Genomic DNA, 21,997 nt, shown 5'->3' on the forward strand with positions numbered 1-21,997 from the left:
ATCCCTTCCACGGTTGACCCTTAAATACTTTCTACCTTTATTGAAGATTAGGGTTTTTTTTTTAAATCAGTTTGTCAGTCTAAGGGACAAAAATGTGAAGAATTTTTGTTCATATAGGTATGTATATGTGCGTGAGTCTGTGTGTGTATGTAATCAATAAACACACAAAAGCAACCAGCCTGACCGGTGGGATGTTCGGCATCCGTTTGAAAGCATCCATTAAACATCACAGTTTACACAATGACGCCAGACTTCTGTTTGATGAACATCTTCACATTGTCAGTTACAAAGTAGTACGATTGACGAATCTCTTGGCAAGGGTTACGCTAAATATAGGATACCCAGGCAAATTCGTACAAAACTATGGTATAATTGGGATTCTTATTTAGTATAGGTGCCCAATGCATAAAATCCAGTTCATAAAATAAACATTTAAAATCACTTAAAACGTTAGTTTCTACCACACGTAATACTTAAAAAATTAATTAGCATTAAAGTCTATATCGAATAAGTACCATAGCTCATTAATTAGTCCAAGTATGTCGTAAATCGTCGACAACTATAAAACGAAACTCTTCTCAAATTTTGCATAAAAACTGATATAAAGTACTATCTATGGGTTTAAACATAAAACGGAAACCCATTTTTGGCTGCCCTAAAGCGATTACTAAACAGGTAAATAGTTAGATCCATGTATAATGAACGTATAGTTCTTTCATTTGGTTTTTCGCCTACTAATCCTTAAAGTAATCAATCGCAAATTTTATAGAAAAAATTATAATACATAATAACTAAATAGCTTAATTAATAATTAAATTCGATGGCGGAAGAATACTATAACGGAATAATTCAGTCAACTACTCTGAACGTAAGCACCTACTCCGGTTGTCCGTTGGGTACCAAGCTGGGGATCAGAGGTGCTATGTAGTCCACATTTACCCTAAGCATGAGGTTCATAACCAAACTACTTAACAGACTTATTACATAATGGTACTCACCCGATGCCGAATTTAATCTTGTTGTTGCATTAGAACATTGTCGATAGGATCCACCGTTTAGCAGTTATAGGCAAAAATAAGAAAAAGATGAAAGTAGTTACGCAATTAAATTAATTAGTTTATTAGTAAGGGTTTGAGGAACGCAAGAAATGCGTTTCCTTCTTAAGTGAGGTAGATACTAATAGCTAAAAGTATTTGCAGGTGCATTTGTTTATGTGTTTTATGGGCTAGGTTTTATAGATCGGACTTGTATACTATTTATTCATTCTTGGGGATTTGCAAGCTATTGCATCCATTTCAACTTAACTATTTGAATTCCCGATCAATAGAAAATTTAGTTTGAGACTACTTTACAAACTCCGTATATTCCTACATCCTACATACTTTCTCATTATCCGTTTCTTTTTTACTGACAGATTATTCAAAGTAAACCACAATGGTTCCTATTCATCCGTCTCCTCTCAGTCCGCTGGTGTTCCTCAGGGTAGTATCCTCGGTCCTATCCTTTACACAGTCTATACAGCTAACATCGCAATCAATCCTTACACTATCCTCACAACTTACGCTGACGAAACCTGTTTGCTCGCAATCAATAATAACCATTTAATTGCATCTCAAACTCTCCAATCCCATATCGCAATCCTCGAAGAATGGTGCCGTAATTGGACCTTTACCCAGCGTCGTAAACCTATTGACTGCTTTCAGTATACATTAAAATGTTCCCCTTACCCATGTAGAACAGATCCGCTATCTTGGACTACACCTGGAGAAACGACTAACCTGGAATCCTCACACAAGACTGAAGAGACTAGAAACTGCACGACGATTTTGACTATTACAGCAATTACTAGACAAACGGTCTAAACTTCCAATTCATTACAAAAGACTGATTTACATAACAATTATGAGGACGTATGGAGTCGAGCTTTGGGGCTCAACTAAATTTTCGAATTCCTCTCGTATCCAATCCTTACAATCCAAAATCCTCAATGTCCCCTACATTGTCATAAATAAAATCATTTTTAAAGACCTTATATGTTCCATTTGTAACTGATCAAGCCCGAACCAGATATCAATCCTTCCATTATTTTTATGGTTAGTAAGTTAACTAACCATAAAAACCTGCTAAGTTGCTAGCCTTGCTTCTTCTTCTATTCCTGACAATCCTCTGAGGCGCTTGAAAAGAATATAGACCTTCTACTGTAAAAATACGAGGGTGGTTAGAAAAGTTCTCGGAATGTACTAGAAAGAAGTGTCTTACCTCGGTGCAACTGCTTTTATTTTTCAACATAGTCTCCCTGTTGACTAATGCATTTGGTCCAGAGATGTTCCAATGCCTTGATCCCATCTCGAAAATAAGATTTCTCCAAGCCTGGAAAATACCTCTCCAATTCGTCTGTCAGTTCTTCCGTTGTAGGACATCTCCGTCCACCTCGGAAAATTTTCAGCTTGGGGAAGAGATGAAAGTCTGATGGTGCCAAATCAGATGAATAAGGTGGATGTGGCACCAATTCGTACCTCAGTTCATGACGTTTTGCCATGATAATAGCACTTGTGTGCGGGCTGGCGTTGCCCTGATGAAAGACTTTATCCTTGCCAAACCAGGTCTTTATTCGCGTATCTTTTCCTGTAGTTGATCTAGGAGATTTTCGCAGTATTGCCCCGTAATTGGCAGGCCAGTCGGAAGATAATCTATCAGCAGAATGCCTTTTGCATCCCAGAAAACTGAGGCCATGACCTTTCCGGCCGAACGTACTGCCTTTGCTTTCGTTGGTGATGGTGACACAGCATGTTTCCACTTCTTTGACTGCTGTTTTGTCTCTGGGGTATAGTAGTTGCCCCAAGTTTCATCTGTAGTCACAACCAACCCAAAAAATCTTGTTGGATGCGATGAAAACGAGCCAGATTTTGTTCGGACTTTGGACATCGGACTAGATTGGACCGTTTATGGTCCAATGTCAAGAGTCGCGGTAGCCATATTGCGGATGATTTCTTCATTCCTAATTCTTCGGTTAAAATGTGATATACAGCTTCAGCAATCTCAGTCGACGATCCTCCGAGACTTGTTTATGCACTTTTGCAATAAATTCTGGAGTCGTAGCACTTTTTGGCCGTCCACTACGCGGGTCATCAGCTCTCCCGAACAAATTTAAACTCGCTGGTCCACTTGGTAACAGTTGAATATGAAGGAGCAGAGTCCCCCAGTGTGTTCTGAAAGTTGGCATAAATTTCCTTTGCTTTCATACCTTTCTTTACAAAGTACTTAATCACTGCTCTAATCTCAGTTTTTTCCATTGTCACAAATCACTACGCATAAAACAACAACAAAGAGTTGTCACTACCACTCACGACACGTGTTCACTCACAAAGGATGTGTGATTATTGCTTGGGAACCTCGTTGCTCTAACACTGAGATCTAACAGTGATTCCCAGAACTTGTTAAACCACCCTCGTATGATTAGAGTGCTACCAATCGGTAGTTTCTCTTCATGCCTGTATCACTCCATTTTTATATTACATCAAATTTACTTAATGTGTTTTAAGATAATAAAATAATATGAATAAAATAAATTTAAGAAAATGATAATATGATGTACAGTGAAAAGGATAAATAAACAAGAAATCCAAAAAAGTATAAGACAGATAATGAAAACTGAAATAATACCAAATAAAAAAGTAGATAAATGAGCAATATAAAAATACAGTGCATACTAAAAGACGGAAAATGAGGGAAATAAGATTAAAAAAGGTAAAAATAAAATAAATAACAAAAAATTAAAACACCACTTTTCAGGATGAAAAAATGGTTTTAAGTGGATGCAAGGTATCATCAGGGTTGGGGAATTTAATAGTTAACTAATGATGTAACATTTGAATGTGAAATAGTTATAAAATAATATTAATGGAATGGAAGACAATATAAGAAAGTATTAAATTCTAATATACATAAGTACACATAATAAGAGGGACAAAACAAAAATATATACATTTTTTAAAGATAAAAAGTGAATGCTCTACTGCTTAATGTGAATATGATATTTCAGTAATGCAAAACATAAGAATAATATACTAGCTATATACTATATATAAGAATAATATATATACGTTTTTGTGAAAATTCCTCTATGATTTTCTTTTACACAAATAATTCTGTATCAACCTTTCTGGGCTCTCTCTCTCTCTCTGGGACTGGGGTCTGAAATAAGTCACAATACTAAATAAACATTTCATATTGCTGTTTTTTTTTTTTTGTTTTTTTTTTAATACACAATAGCTTTTTATATTTTTACCATTCAAGTAGTGCATATTTCCTTATTTGTATCCATATTAGAATACTTAGTCATAAGTGAAATGTTTCCTACATAATATAAACTACTTACACATTTTATTTTTACTAACACTCTGCACAATCAAACTAACTTGAATCTCTTTGGGGCCCTCCCCCTCTCCTCCTAAAACCGTCGTCTTTTCTTGTTTTATTTATGTTCTTTTTTTTTTTTTTTTTTTGTGATAGTTTTGTATTTAATTGTATTTTTGATATGTTTTTTTGTAGTGATAGCTTCCTTTGACCTTCTGGTTTTGTTTATTATTTCATTCTCTAAAATCATAGCATTTTTAAAATCAAAAGTGTGGTTTTTTTGTTATGCTGAGATTAAATAAAATAGTAATTTATTTCTGATGGTTCATCAAGAAGATGGGGAAAAGAGCCCCGAAACGTCTATAAAGGAGTATGCAAATATCATTTTAATCAAAAAGGAAAAAGATCTTTTTTTTTTCTCGCTTTTTGAGAGATTCGGACAGGATACTTTATTAAACAAGAACTAAATGAACTTCGCATATATTTTCCCTTGGACTTAACATCAATCCTAAAAGTTTAAATCGGTGAGAAAGCGGAGAGGAAATGAGGAATCGATGGTATTACCAGCCCGTACCAAGATTGCCCGTTGCGACCTTCAATACTCGTATTGACTCCGAAGAGAACAGCCTACTTTATTCTTAGAACAGACTTTGACATAGATGAATGGTAAAAAGTGCTTTGAGCACGGGCTGGAATTATGATTGATGTATTTGGCTGCTAGTGCACAACTCCCTAATGTGTTCACCAAATGGACATTGAAATTATTCTCCTCTGTCGTTGATATTGGTATACTTATAAATATTTAAGTGGCTTATTGCATATAATAGTGTTGGGCTGGTGGCGTAGGGTGCGTGAACCGTATAATATTTTAGATAGTTCGGTTTGATTAATTGACCTTGTTCTGGTATATTTTTAAAATTTAAATATAACTCGGAATGAGTCACCTAATCGTCAATATATTTTTGTAGAAAGCTGAACGAAACCTTTTTATAGTTTTTCTATTGAATGTTCATTAAGTAAACTTCGATTTGAACTTTCTATAACATTCTTTATTGTGATAAGTAGACTTATTAACTACTAATGTTGCCCAAATATTGGTTTGCTACAATAAATACTTCAATCTTATTAGACCCAAAGCAATTCACAAGCATACATTTTTTTTCTATATATATTTTTTTCCTAAAATAACTAAATATGAACTTAATAAGTGTTTCTTTTTGTATAACTAAGATACATATTTATTTACATACGTAAGTTTCTTCTTTTTTATCATTTTAATTTCGTTTCATTGCTAATTTATATCTCATCTTTTTTTTCCTTCAAGCTTATCTATGTTAACTTCTCTAATTCACTATCTCATATCTCATGTCTCTTTTTGCTGTTTATGGTACAAGTTTAATTTAAGTGCATATTCTCATTCAATTTCAGCATCAGTACATAGATATAAAAAATAAATAATAAGAAGACGAAGTTATGGACAAATGAAAATGTACAAATTAATTAAAATATGTAATAGTAGTAATGTTAAATTTTTAAAAAATAAATAAATAAGTTAGAAATAGATTAATAAATTAAAAACAAATAAATAGGCTGAAAGATAAATTAATAAGTAATAAGTAAAGAAATATATTAAATTATAGATAAAATACAAATCTGTTTTCTAAGAAGCATCAACCTTAATTAATGTTAACCAAATAATAATAAACTATTATTAAACTACCGTAATTTTCTAATGCTAATATTATTACATTACAATGTTGTACAGGTTGTTTACTACAGGATAAGGTACTTAATCTTATTCATGAATCGATAAGCTAGTCATTAACGATGTATTTATAAATAGTAATACTCTTCGAGAAACGAACTTGGTTAAATAAAATACAATTTGAACTTTATTTGTTTGTTTATTGTTGTTGAATTTATTTATTACCATCTGCATAATAATAAAAAATGTGAATGAAATAATAGATCTATAATAATAAATTATTTATTTGTCATAGATCTATTATTTGGTATTGATACTCCATTGGTACACTTTCAATTCTATCATTCTTGTACCTTGCTCTCATTTAGCCCTTACAAAACCCTCCAAAGTGGGACAAAATATTTGTTAAAAATAAATACTTTTTTTGCTTTATTTTTTTTTACCGCCACCCCGGATCATTTTCTTACAATAAAATAACTTATTTTAAACTGGAGAGGATCCAATTAAGAATCCGAAAATTGTGTTTGTTTCATTGAATTGACTTCCTCAACAGATTTATATTCAAAAGCTTGCGGAGACAGGTGGTCCAACAACATTCTTTTTACCGGGAGAAATTTTTCTAATAACCGTTATGTTATATGCCTAATCTTGAAAGAGCTCGTTAGAAAGATAAGTGTTGCAGAACTGAAAGATTGAGATTGGTGAATTCGATATTAAATAAGAAAACTTTTAGTTTTATCGTATCTATTTTCTGTTAAAATAATTCGCATTCAGTCACTGAGAAAGCGGAAACTATTTTTATTATTTTTAAATGTAATACTTTAATTAATTTTTAAATAATATCTGTCCGTGGAGTTAACCAATGTTAACGTTTACCGAACTAACATTCCTAACAGTATATTGATATTTAAATGGTAAAAAAAAAATTATAAAAATCTTTCTTGACTGACAAGTTTAATGCTAGTTCAAATAAATTAAATTTAAAAAATCGTTTCTGCACATATATAATAAAAACCAATAAAAAATCATAAGTATCACTTAGTTTCTTATAGTTTAACATGATTTTTTTTGTGTGTGTTTTTTTAGTCTAAAAATTTTAATAACAATATTTTTCTCTATTTATTCTCTCCGTTTTTTCCTAACTCCCCCTATGAATGAATTTTATATAAACAAAATGTATATCAAACCTTTTTTTTTATTTATTGAATGCCAGATGGGGCTCATGCTTGAAATAACCGGTTTTTTTTTCGTTTCTTTTAAAAATTTATTATGGGGGGTTATAGTCTCGTACAAAAGACACCCTTAACTATATACAACGTTATAATTAAAAGAAAAAAAAAGATAAAATAAATAGATAAGAACAATGCTCCTTAAAATAAGAGAAAAGTGAAATTAATAACAAAAGATAACGATCTTTCTAGACTTAACAAAACAAACAATTGCTCTCTTATGGGAAAAAGAAACAAGTTAATTTGAAAAAAAAAAAGACGAGAGAAGAAAAAATAATGAATTAATAAATATAGAATTTATAACAAGATATCCTGCAGCAGCCTGCCTGGGCTTCAGTCTTCGGGTTTTCCCAGGTTGTAGGTCACTCCTCCTTTAACTGTCCGCAAATAGGAGTAGAACTTAATTTTAGAAAATAAGATAAAATAAATAGATAAAAAAACACTTCTTGATAAAAAAGAAAAGTAAAATTAATAACAAAAATAACGACATTTGTAGATCTACCAAAACAAACAATTTCCCTCTAATATATTAAACTTAAGTTCATAATTTACTGATTTCGATGATTCACAGTTATTAAAAATCATTATTTTTTTATTTTCAATTTTTACATATGTTATAAATAATTCTGTGCTTCAATAAACAAATCTATTATTCAATTTTTTTTTATTTTTAAGGTGGAGTTACTAAAAATGATATTCAGATTTTTTTTTTTTTTAGAGAAGAAATTTTTTTAAACAAAAATTAGATGAAAAGTTAATATGTAAATAAAAGTTTCTTTAATTTAGTACGATATTGGACCGAAATATTTTACGAATTTGTTTAGATTTTTATTAATTTAATGGTTTCGCCTATAACCCCAAAAGTTACTGGTGAATATTTTTGTTTAATTTCTTTTGAAATAAGCTTAAAAAATAAAAATTATTAAGTAAATTATTATTGGAAGTGTGTATGTTTATTGCTAGAGGATAGATATAAAACAACTCGAGCATAGAACATGTGTATTCCAAAATCTTTAAAAAAAAAAAAAAAACGGTATAATGGTCGGTACATGATCAATTGATTTTCATTTATTTTTGCATTATGTAAGCGAATTTATAATCGTTTAAAAGCAGAGAAATGTATCATTTTCTTTTCTTTTTTTCAGCTTTAGATCAAAACCGGTGAGAACAGTAAATATTTAAAATTAAAGTGGTTGAATAAAGGTGTCGGTAGGATGTGCTGGGTACGTGGAAGGCCTATGAGAAAGCGACGCTCAAGGCTCCTCGTTCATGTTTGACATTTACAATAACTACGTGCACCGTGAGTAAACACCACTTCGGTTTTCGTAAGTGATTCGAAAACGGTACGCATTTTTATTCAAGTGGTAATTATAGACGCTGAGGAAACAATAGGTTACGTGAAATTCTTCTTGTACCTTTTCTGTTTGTTAATTTATTGTTGTATTATGTATCATGCTATATAAATTACATAAAATGTTCGTTTCACTCATTCCAAAAAGTTAATACTAACGATAATTTTTTTCGATTAATCTATTTACCTTTTTTCTATTAAAAAAACTGAAGATAATATAAACATTTTATTTCTCCACGACTACTTTTAATTACTAGTCCAACAATAAATTCTTTGCATATTTTAATAAATCTATATATTTATTTTGTTCGAATAATCCAAACAGTATTGTTTTAATAATATGGATTTTATCATAACTTTGGATGGCTATGATAACATGTCGTGTCAGTAACAGATATGATATTGCATGATTTTTAGTAATTGAGTGTCAAAACTGGATTCAAATGAAGCTAAAAGAGTATGATTTGATTTAAAATAGAAATCGTCTTTCGTGATTTGTATCTTGTTCTTTTTAAATTAAATTGAATGAATTATTTTATAGGAATACTTCACTATTTTTCAAAACTATTTTTATATTTTGTTGTTCTACTTTATTATTTTTTGGGCTCATAAAGTGGGTACTCTTAATTGAGTAAACATCTGGCTGTCGAGCGTATTTCTGACTAAATCACCCCCTTACACAACCGTTGGTACTAACTACGTACAAAGTGCTGCACCCCTGATCCTTCATGGGTTCTGGCGGTATAAATTTATTTTTTGTAGAAATATTATTAATTAGTATCACGAAAAAAATTACAGATTATAATAGTTTATAAATAAAAAATATTTAAATTGGAAGAAGATAGCTAGATAGACCAGTTAGATAATCAATTAGATATAGATAGTTAGATAACCAGTGTTTCGCCTCACTTTGCAGGGCTTCGTCAGGGCTAAATGTTAACAAGATACAAACAGACAGAACATTAAAATAAATAGTTTGAGTGACGTCAATAAATGTACAAAATAGTAGAAATATTTAATGTATAATATTTCATTACATTACATTAAATATTAATAATACATACATATTAATATTACATTAAATATTAATGTATAATATTTAATGTTAACCAGCGTTTCGCCTCACTTTGCAGGGTTCGACAGGGCTAAATGAAAATAAGATTGCAACCATTGTAAGACAGCACATTGAAATAAATTAACAGATAAAATAAGAAAATATGAACCAAATGTAAAATATATAAAAGACATAATAATAACCTTAGGTTAAGGAAGTATAAATATAGGTGGATGGGAAACTAATTACTAATAAATACAGCCAGATGTGATCAAATTGTATATACAGTACTAGAGTTATAAGTTATAGAAAAATACTTGTTAGAAATAGTTGTAGATATGGTAAAGATGTGGTGTAAAAGGTGAACAGATAGGTGAAGTAAATATGGCAAAAGTAAGGTATATTAACAAGTAAAAAGGAAATATTAAAAACAATAATAAAAGTAACAAATTTCAACAAACTTATTATTTACGTATTTTTATTAATATTCTTAATATTTAATTTTCACTAGTTACTATACTTCACCTTTGCCACATTTATATCCTCTTATATTTATACTTCCTTAACTTAAACTTATCATTATTTCATTTATATTTTTTTTTTATGAAAAACATTTGTTTACATTATTATTACTATTATGTTATAAAAGTAATTAAAAGGAGCTGTTTGTAGGAATCCTTGAAAATGACCTAAGTGGTCGAAACGTTGGAAGTTTAAAAAGAATAAAGTTGAGAAAAAGGATCAAAATTGTTTTTAAATAAAGTAAACCAATCTCAAACAAGTATATTAATAAAAATAAATCTAAATTGTTTACATATTTTTTTTATTTTCTCTATATATTTATTTTGATGCTCTGTCACTATTTACAATTTTGTTTTCGTATAGCCTTGATGAATCCCTTCAAAGTGGGGTGAAACATTGGTTAAGATTAAATAGTTTTTCTCCTACTTTGTACCTTTATCGACCGTCACCTGGACCATTTTTAACAATAATATAATGTCAAATAATGTATAATATAAGGTCAATATAATGTCAAAAAGGACAACAATTAACAATAACAATATTCGTAATTAATAATAAAATTGAGACAATTTATCAGATAATTGGAGAAATCTCATCACGTTGCTCTTATGCATGAGGTGGTCTCCATATACATAATTTTTGAAAAATGATTACAGTGAACTTATATCATATATTTTTATTCTTCATGTCCACAATTTTCTAGTTAAATAATTATTAGTAGTTATCAAAGCATCTTTTTTTTTTTTTTTGTATTAAATCACCAAAAGTGCGAACTAAATTTATAGAAGAGTGTTTCTATTAATGATTTTTTGAGCTCCAATTATCAAATTGCTTTCCAATTAGATATTGTTTGTAAGGTATAATTTATACATTTCATCTATGATTATAGTGATATACTTTAACGGTATTATCAAGATTGGATCTATATTTTACTAGAGGTTTGTAATTTTTTATGTTATTGTAGCTATTACTATTACTAGTTATTACTACAAATCTCAATAATTTCTGTTAAATTAAGAAAAATTATTAATGTAAATCTTTTTGGAAAATTGAGTTTTTATTGTAAAACACAAACTACGTTTAAAATTGACGTATCCAAGTTTTAATTGATTTTATATTTTAGAATAGTATGCACAAGTCGATTCATAAAGTTTTAGTTTACTTTAACTATTTGACAATTAGTTTATTTGTTATCATGCTTTTATAAACTTAACTAATTATTAATTAATTATCGACTAATATGTTTTATTGGTAAAGAAGCTAATGGTTAAATAATTAATAAGAGTACATTATTTATAATCTTTACACTTTATTGAGACTGGTTAATATTGCTTAAATAAATAAATTTTATCCTATTTTAGTGTCAAAACATTTTTTATTCCTTTATAAGTTCGACGTTTTGGCCAATTCGGCAAGGACAATCTTAATACAATTTTAGAACCACATCATTTAAAAAACAACTTTATGCAGGCTCAGGTCAGTTTTTAAGTCCTCAAATTACCCTAATTAGTCAATTATTCTCATTAAATTAAAAATTAAAACTATTTATCACAGTCAACCTTCTTTATTAAAATAAATCACTTATATATAAATGACCTCGGCATAAAAAATGTTTTGAGACTAAGATAGGATAAAATTTATTAGTTTTAAAAAGAGTATATTGTTAATGAATCAGCTTGAGTATGATAAAAAAAAATTAAACCTCAGATACATCAATTAAAATAATTATAATTCATGATAATGGATTTAGAGCAGGGAAATAATGGTAAGAGAAATGGATTTAAAGACATTAGTGTTTTAATTCGGGTACCTTACTCCTAAACAAAAAAATATATATAATAGATTTATTAACTAATTAAATTTTTGTATTTCAAACTAAAAAGATTAAAGCATAATTGCTCATACGTGATAGAATTAATGAAGATAGATAAGAATGATTAAGTAACAATAAGTAAAAGAGGAATAGAATCATAATTTAAAACTATTGTATATAAAGAAACCTGGTTCGATTATTCCACAGAGCCGAATAGCTATTCTACTCGATTCCTGTGTCGGTGATAATTTCGAAACCGGTTTTGGAGGTAGGACAAAAGTTTTTACTATTGGAATCCGGTTATGGAGGAGGGTTTTGGGAGAATAGGCTTGGCGAAAAGAATACCTTATATACATGCCGCTCGCTTACATCGTTGGAAAAGAAAAAAGAGGAGAAAAAGCTTACCTTAGAAACTGAGAATCCATTACAGATTGCCTTCAGGAAAAACCACACTGCCTTTGGTGCATATAGGGTTCTTGTTTGACATTCTTTGTACGTGTGTAGTATTGCGGTCAGTGCAAAGCTCTATTAACGTACCATTGCGTACCTTGAGGGAAAAAAGAACTGTTAGCACCTTGAGGTTGGCCAGTAGTTTTTATATAGAATAGACGGAATAGAAGAAAAACTGAGAATGGACTAGTTGGATAAGTAGTGTGAAGCTGATCTAACACAGTAGGCATGAGAAAATAATTAAAATTAAATATTCAAACTAATCAATATAGTGGTTCATAATTTTTCAAGATTGGAAAATATCTTCTATGTCACCTAACTTGCCTAAACATGAATATATATTAAAGAGGTTGCCCCTTAACTCTGCCCTCCTTGACTTCAATTATCAGAATAATGGATAAGTTCGTAAAAATGATAAAACTTTAATCTGCCATTACTGATTTATTCAATAATCAGAAAGAAAAATTGACTGACCTCTCGGGAATATTGCTAATATCGTCGTATTTATGCCAGAATATATAAACTAACTTCAAAGATAACATTAAGAACTATATATAAATAAAATAAAACTGAGAGAGAAAAGAAAAGAATATATATATACACCTTTAAAGTTACAGATTCATATTGGCCTACTTTACACAATGCACTTGTACACCTTCAAAGTCACAAATCCGTAATGGACAACCTAATGGAATGCATTAAAGGAAATTTTGACAGTTCCTAAGTGTTATTATTTGAAACTAAGGCTTTAATTTATGTATTGGGAAACGCTTAATTAATACATTAATTTGTATTTAAAGAAATGATATACTACAACATTGTTTTGAAATGTCCCAATTTTGTGTATTTTATGTTTTTGCATAATAATATTTTTTTTCACTACACAGAAAATATTAAATTCCGTAATCACTTTTAATTGGTTCATTCCCAAACTTCTTTTGACGTCTTTAAATACTGTTTTTGATATATAATTTCTTTTATTGCATTTTTGTTGAAATCATACGAACAATTAAAGTAATTAAAAAAATTTGAAATAGAAAATACTTTCTTTGTTTAAAAGAACCATTAACCTCGACAGGAAAGTAAAGGAGCTTAGAATTATAATGAAATTCTTTCACAATATCACACGTTTATTTTAGACTTCGAGGAAAATAATGGACAACAGAATGTGTTGTAATTTTTATTTATGTGTCAAATCAAAAGAAAAAAAAATAGGCTGTACATATATAGTCTTAAAATAAAATGAGAAATATGCATTTATAAGCAATATATATAGATATAATGCGAACATGGTGAAATATTCAAAAATATCTAAAATGAAATTGTTAAAAGTACCTGAAAATGTTTCCAGGAAGTATAAAATTATTTATAGAAGTTGTAGAAAAAAATTAAAAACATTAAAATCTTATTAATTATAACTTACGTGTTTTAATATATTTCTAATTTCAGATTTATTTCCAGTTACAAATCCTTAAAAAAACTAGTAAGACTTTACTACATCTAAAATAACACTTATTAGTAAGATATATACTTAATATGTTATTAATTTTTATATGTATCTGTAAATTGGTTTTACAATGATATACAGTCAGACCATCAAAATTGAATTCCTGTTTTGTTTTGTGGGATATAATTTTACCTGTTTAATAATTCATAATAATAATTAAATTTGAATATGTTAAATATTAATGCTTTTATTACAGGTTCTGTATAGGTGGGAAAAGGGGGCGTTTAAAGTCAAGTTTCCCCAGTTGAGTTTGTGAAAAAAATTCATAAATACCAACGACAGTTTAACTTGTGTGAAATGGTTCAGAATGTTGTATGTTGAACTTATGTAGAAAAAATATTCAGAATTTAGTCATTTAGATACTTTTCATTATATGTGTCTACGTTAAGTGCGTTTTAAATATACTTTCTCATATTTTTATTGTATATTCAACCTCTTTATTTATTTTTATAATATTATGACATTAGTTTTATCTTGGAATAAATAATCAGGATAAAGCCGTTGAAATTCTTATAATCTTATTCCGACATTTAATACTTTTTATATTATATATAAGATAGTAAAGGTAGATAAGAGATTATATTATATTTATTATTATGTTATTTTATTAGTTATTTTTTTCATACACAAAGTTTGATTATTTTCATTTTCTTTATCCTTCTGCTTGTATATATTCTAAGAGAGAGTTTATTTATATTTATGTGCTTTTTTTTTCTTATTATATTTTATTTTAGTATGAATGTTATCATTCATCACTATTACCTATTGCCCACAACTGTGTGGCAGATTGTAATATCTATCAATAAATAAAAAAAAAAAAAAAAATTATTTATACCTCCTCACATTATAAGATATTTTATGATTCTCTGTTTATTTTTATAATATAGTGACATTAAATTTAAATTGAAAAATAATAAGGATGCAGTCATTTAGATACTTTATATTATATGCGCCGACATTTAATACGTTTTAAATATGCCTCTGCATGTTATAATTGTACATTCTGTCTCTCCTTTTAATTTCATAATATTGTGCATTACTTCTGTACTGGAATAAATAATCGGGATAAATTCATTTTTCTTCTTTTAATGATATGGCCAATGGTGTGGACCGTCGTCAGAACGTGTTTAGTGGTGGTGGTTGAACTGCGTTTGAAATACTTATTAACACAAATGAATCAGACATACATGCGTTTTTTCATGCATGAATGACCCGACTTGAATGTGATCCGATGAACTTACTATGTCACCAAGTAGCCTATAATTAATATGCCGTTTTCTTTTGTTTACTTCATTTATCATGTTTAAACAATAAAAGAGGGTTGTAAAGAATAAGTATGATATCGCTGCTCTCTCAACACTACACTTTCAAGTGGAAAAGTTTGAAAACCACATTCAAGGGTCTGTTTTTCCTTGACATTCCAGAGCCAGAGGGTGAATCCACTAGCAAACGGTTACAGTAATACTTTTGTTTCCTATATTGTTTCTTTTTTTACTAATTTAATTGAAAGTGAAGAATGGACATTGGTCAAAAACTATTTTCAGGATTTTTAAATTAATTCGTTATAGATTTCTATTGTTCAAAGTTATGATTTTTTACCATTGTCGTCCGTTTTTCAAACACTGGTCGTTCTTCTAAAGTCCTGTTCCTACTAAAACTTTGGAAATAATTAGTTAATTTAGTGCCATAAGAAGGCATGAAAAGTTTACGAAAAAAATAATATAGGTAAGAAAAAAACTTAGACAAGGTTTGTAGTTTTTTTTTTCTTGTGGTATGTAAGGAATTCTATAATGTTTGAATGTTTTTTTTTTTTTTTTTTAAATCTTCGTCAAGTTATTTTAAGTAAAAAATCAGTTTATAACGTTTTTACCAAATGCGTATGTCCTGGAATATTTTTTTTTTCTGAATACTTTGATCAATTTATTTATCTAGGTCAGATTCTACAGGAGTTATGCATTGGATTGATATGGAGTGTAGTCCTAATAAGGCATGAGTTGTTTTTAAGTTGTTTCAGAAAGAATTTTTCTATAATATTAAGCTTTTATTGCAGAAATCGTTCAAAATAACTTTCATGTAATTTTGTAACGAAATTTTCAATTTTTTTTTAATGAATTGTTAGAGAACACGAATTTGTTTTATTATTTTTTATTACTAATGTGTCATCATAATTTTAAAATATATCAATATTCAAAAAAATAAAATAAGATAAATTCTATTTTAGTAATATTTAATAGTACATTATAAAAAACAAAACAAATAAATAGTGAACAATATTATTAAATTATATAATAAAATTGCACAATAACTGAAAGCTGTTGACTGGGACACCAAAAGATCCAATTTTTCAATGACATATTACTAATCAAACTAGTAAAGAAAAATTTAAGTTCACTAATAATTATTGGACTTTCCTTTCAATTTTTTTTTTTTTTCGTCGCCAACAGTTTGATGACAACTCATGAGATCATGTTTAATAAAGAAAAATATCATAAAAAATTATTAGAAAAAAATCCAACGAAAATTTTAAAACTTGTGAATAGAGTTACATTTATTGGTATTGTTTTTATTTACATTGGCTAAGATACTAATTAAGAAAGATAAGAAAAGAAAATTTAAATCAATCATAATTAGAGTTTGCAAATAATTATGACAAATCATTACCTGTTTAGATATTATTAATGACGGAATTCAAAATCGTGAAAATACGTTGGTTGCTCATACACAGTATAATTTTTATAAATTTGATGAAACCAAAAAATATGTTTGTAATCATGTTTTAATATATTATTACTTATTTTAAAAAACAACTAGGATGCTTTAAAGAGTCCTAAAAGAGCAAAGAACTCTGGAACATCCTTATTCATGTTTTTATTTTACTCTTTATTATGTTTCCTTAAACGAGAACTTTCAATTATTTTATAGTTAATAAATAAAATAATTGATTTTCAGCCAGTATATGCAAAACTAATGAACTTACATTTATTTTTTACACAATGAAAGTTTTCCATAAAAAATCGAGTCGAAAAATACTTCTTATCCCCATTTTTGCTCATTTTGCCTGAATTCCGAAAGCGTGGGCACATGTTTCACATCATCGAACTGACGCCTTCTACTTATGCTAAGTGGCTCTGCCCTGTTTTTGGTAAATTTTGTGAAAACCACTCAATTCTGAGTTTCCGTTAGTCAAATGAAAAAAAAAACAAATAAAAAACTGGATTCTGACAAACCGACTGATTGTTCTCATTCTTGTTAAATGTTGATTACTTTGTTTTTCATTATCAGTTAATTCAAAATTCAAAACAATCTCTTATCTTCTGGCATAATTAATTAAAGTAATTATCTACGTCATTAAATCATTAAAGAAAGATTTTATATTATTTTTTTTTCTATTATAATACTTTAAAAGATCCATAAAATATTAAATATATTAAAGGTCAAAAAGGAAACAAAAAAATATTTAAAACTATTTATTAGCCAGAGTTCTGCAGGGCTAAAAATATATAAAACAAATAAAAATATTATGACATTTTTGTATAATAAGATACAAAAAAAGTAAATTAAAGTAGGATTAAAATTATATAAATATAAATGAAAAGAAAATTATATACATATAAACAAAATGAAGAAATAAAAATAGTTATAATATGAAATAGACATTGTAAATATACAAACATGAAAAAAATTTCGTAAACTGTTAGGTTAAAAATAAAAAGGAGACCTAATAAAACGAAAAAATATAAAAGTAGATATGAAAATAAAAAAATTAAAATGTTAACACGCTAAACCACGAAAAATTAAGGAAACAAGTTGAGATTAAATAAAGGTCGGGAAGGAGTAAATAAAAAAACTAATAATAATTAAAATAAGTGAGAATTTATCAGGACCACCCACCCACCTGTTCTAGTTGAAAGAGATCGAAACAGAGACGAAAAAGCGGAAGTATATAGAGAAGAGCGGAGACGACTGTTAAACGGTTTTTCATATTAGCGAGATATATGAAAAATATGATAATAATAATAACAACTATAAAAATGAATTAATTTAGGAAACGTAAAAATTAATTAAATGAATAAGTACGTAACTAGTATATATTAAAAAAAAAACTCGTATGTACCTTTAGAAAATAAGTTTACAAGACCATTTTTTATTTTTCATTTGAATTGATTAACATTTGTAAAATTACTTTAGATACCCTAAATTAAACTACTGAAATAAATAACCATATCACTATTTTTTTTTTTTAGATAATGATCCTTTTTTTGTCTACGCTACGAACAGTGGAAATTGTACATTTTTAAAGCAGAAAATAAGCATTCTTTAATACATTTTGAATTTACTTCAGAATGGAATGAAACATATTGATTTTTCATGAATTATTAATAGGTTTGTTGTTCTTAAAGTATTAATATTTTCAGCGATTCCCACTTAAGAATTTGTAATTAAAATTTAACAATACTATAAAATAGTAATGGTCTCAGAATTAGATCAATAGTAATTATTAATTTTCCCAATCAATTATTTAGAAATGCAAGGATAGCAACTCTGGAATTATTAATGTTTGGAAGGTCATCATGACATAAATATGCCTTTTCATTTATTATGTTAAGTTTTCTTTCCTTTTTTTTTCTTTTATACCTTTTTTATGTTATCCTGAAAAATATAATTGTAAATATATGCTACCTTTTAGCTTTTATAGAGAATATTGTTTCAACGAAAGGAATTTTATTTTATATAGAATACAATTAAATATAATCATTTTAACTGATAGAAATTATTTTAAAAATCAAAAATGTAATTTAGAACAAGTTAAGTAATTAACTTATCTATTTTCGAAAGATATTATATATTGTATAAATATATTTTTTTCAAGACTTGTTGATTTAAACATTTAATATCTATCTCATTTTCAGCATTATTTGTGTTTTTCTTTCCACCAATATTTTTTTGGTAAATATAATTATTTGATTTCAATAACGTCTGTAATATAGATAGTTGGCTGGCAATAGCTCTAATCTACAAATTTAAATACGTGTAACTTTTGTAGACGTCTAACTTAAACTTTATTAGTTTTTTTATATAGTATAAAGCTTCCTACAGCTTGTCGTGCTTTAATTGAGAGGTGCAAAGGTAATACATAAAAATATGCAATTATTCAGAAAACCTAAAAATATGCATAATTCAGGCGATTATATTTTTTTTACAATTATTGTTGGATGAGTAGCTTTTAAACTATGTCAGAATTAGGTTTTAGAAATACTGTTATGCTATTATAAATACCAAATTTAAAAATATAAAAGAATACATTTAATTCCTCCAATTTCGCAAGAGGTATTGCCAGGAAAAACTCATAGTAATTAAATTATATTAATTATTAAACATTAATAGAAAATAATTACTTGATAAAGAAATAACCATATATATACTTAATGAAATATTGCACAGGTTTTTCAATGCAGGGATTTTGAACGTCAACACTAATTTTATATAATTAGTTGGGATTAAGTATGTTATGAGAGGGTCAGCGTGTAGCACATTACAGAGGACGCTAAATAGTGTGGGTGACTTTAAAAAATAAGATAAAATGTACATAAGAAAATATTGAAGTCATACTATACTGAAGTACTAAGTACATTCCCACTATACTTGACAAAAATGCAACTAAAGGTGCTCTTTATAAAAAAATTACAACTTTTAAATTATTTTTTTCTGAACAGATTTATGATTAAATAATTGTAAATTGTTATTTTCCTGGAAGAGAGAACCTTTAATAGTATTTTTTCGTAAATTTAGTGGAAATGTACAGATCACTACTGTGAAATAAGAAATCGATATTTTCAGATAGTATTGCTAGCTCACCATTAATATGCTTTATCCATGAATTAAAACAATTTTTTTTTTTAATTACTTTTTATTTATTGATAGATATTAAAATCTGCCACACAGTTGTGGGCAATTGGTAATGGTGATGAATAATCTCATACATACTAAAATAAAATAAAATAAATAAATGAACGAAAAAAAAAAAAATAAATAAAAACAAAGTATATCGCGATATATTCTTGGTTATTTAAAAAAAAATTAATCCTTCTCATGTATTTCATATCCTTAAATAAGTAAATAAATAATTATAATAAATCTAGAAAACTAGTGAACGGTCAGTCCATTCAACGGTTCCCTTTTAGTACTAAATTAAAAAATATAGTAAAAATAAGTTAAATCAGAAGCTGGTCTAAAAACCTGTATACCGTTCGCCATCATTATAATTAATTGGCCGTTTCTTTATATTCCAAATTAGGCCTAAATTGGACATGAGAAATTCTTTTCCGTTTGCTGTTAAATTAATTTTAATTTCAAATTCATAATTATGAAGAAGTGATTGGTCACTACTAGATTATAAATATTTTTTATCTACGATACGTTTTTAATTGGGCAAACATTTTAAAATGAATGTTCGCTTTAGAGTGATATTGTCCTAAGTTATCAAGCTCGCTAAGAATTTACAGGCCTTACTCATATGGGTTAAGTAGAAAATCAAAAGATATATTGAACTATTGCTCCAATTTCTCGCTAGGTAAACTTGTTAATGATCTTAAACCAAAATTTTCAAATTTTACGATGACTTGTATGAGTCAGAAATACATTGTCGTCCAAACTCATATTTTTTAAAAATTTTATATAAACTAGGGGAGTATCCACTGTCCACTTAACCACGGACCAACCTTCATTTTACAAATTATAATACTGTTCATTCAGTTGTACTCTTCGTTCCTCAAATAGTATAACTGTAATTTACATATGTTCAATAGCTTATAAAGTATTTTTTTTTTAATATAGTGTTAGCTGGAAAAAAAAAATTACAAGACTTTATCCCAGCATTTTAATTTGTACTTCAATTTAAACAGAGAAATTTTCATCTTACATGTAAAATAGAATTTTACACGGTGAATACTGTAAATAAATAAACAAGAAATGAAAATTTAGACATGAAATTGGTACTTTTTGGGTTGAATAGTCGTATAAATAAATTTTGATTTAGTTAAAAATTGATTTTTAACTTTCTAGTGCTGAATTGATATTCTTATTAAATTTAATTCTTAATTCAAGATTATGAATAAATATAACCTTTACACATTCTTGAGACTGATTATTCCTTTATAAGTCCGACGTTTCGGCCAAGATTCTCAAGGACAATCTTAATATAATTTTAGAATCACATAATTTAAAAAACAACTTTATGCAGGCTATTCTACCCAGGTCATTTATATCAGACCACAAATTACCCTAATTAGTCAGTTGTTCTCATTAAATTAAAAAATCAAAACTTTTTATCTCGGTCAAATTTCTTTGTGATAAATTATAACAAAGAAGGTTGACTGAAAAGGGCGAAACGTCGGACTTATAAAGGAATAAAAAATGGGTTACTAAGTTCAACAAACCTCTTGGCAGGTGAAATTAAAAAAAAAAAAATTCTTTTGTAGGAGCATTCACTTCTCTAAGATTAAGTAGACAGACTACTCAAGAAAAAATGGATTTTTTTTTTCAACTGCAATGAGAACTAATGAATACATTATAATAATCTACCTGGTAAAGGAACTAATTGGAAAAACCAATTGCTTGTCATTTACTTCATCAAGGAACAACACTTATAACTTTTCTAATGTTCACTTCGTTATTTCTGTAATTATTATGAGCAATATTATTAAAACAGCTGGAAAAACTGCATTCGTTAAGTCGAAAATAATAATTATATTTGAGTATTGTAATATAAACTAAGGAATAATTAAGAAAATTATTTCTCATATCAATAATTTTATTTAAAAAAAATTAGTAAAGAGTTTTGTATGAATTATTTTTCATTTTCTACAAGTTAGTATATACATAGAGCTACAGTTAAAACTTTAATACAACAAGGTTTCGGAGCCTTTATTAGAAGGAGTATAATGGACAGGGTAAGCTGCCAGAAATAGCCAAAACAAAAAGGTGGGCTTTATGATGAACTTCAGGGGCGAG

General features: G+C 27.9%; 1 long non-coding RNA gene across 2 annotated transcripts; it reads right to left on the reverse strand.

Annotated features, from left to right (window-relative positions):
• Positions 1–4,103: 4,103 nt before the first annotated feature.
• LOC136795316 (uncharacterized) lies at positions 4,104–21,665 on the reverse strand. Of its 2 annotated transcripts, none has more exons than XR_010842899.1 (3): positions 21,569–21,665; positions 12,436–12,577; positions 4,104–4,194 (listed from the first exon to the last, which is right to left on the reverse strand). It is a non-coding gene; the product is annotated as an uncharacterized lncRNA (long non-coding RNA). The 2 variants fall into 2 exon arrangements; XR_010842900.1 differs by lacking the exon at positions 4,104–4,194 and adding an exon at positions 7,562–7,667.
• Positions 21,666–21,997: the final 332 nt, after the last annotated feature.

The sequence above is a fragment of the Halyomorpha halys genome, unplaced genomic scaffold, assembly GCF_000696795.3.
Source record: "Halyomorpha halys isolate HHAL.00 unplaced genomic scaffold, Hhal_1.1 Scaffold659.1, whole genome shotgun sequence".
Classification (NCBI taxonomy): domain Eukaryota; kingdom Metazoa; phylum Arthropoda; class Insecta; order Hemiptera; family Pentatomidae; genus Halyomorpha; species Halyomorpha halys.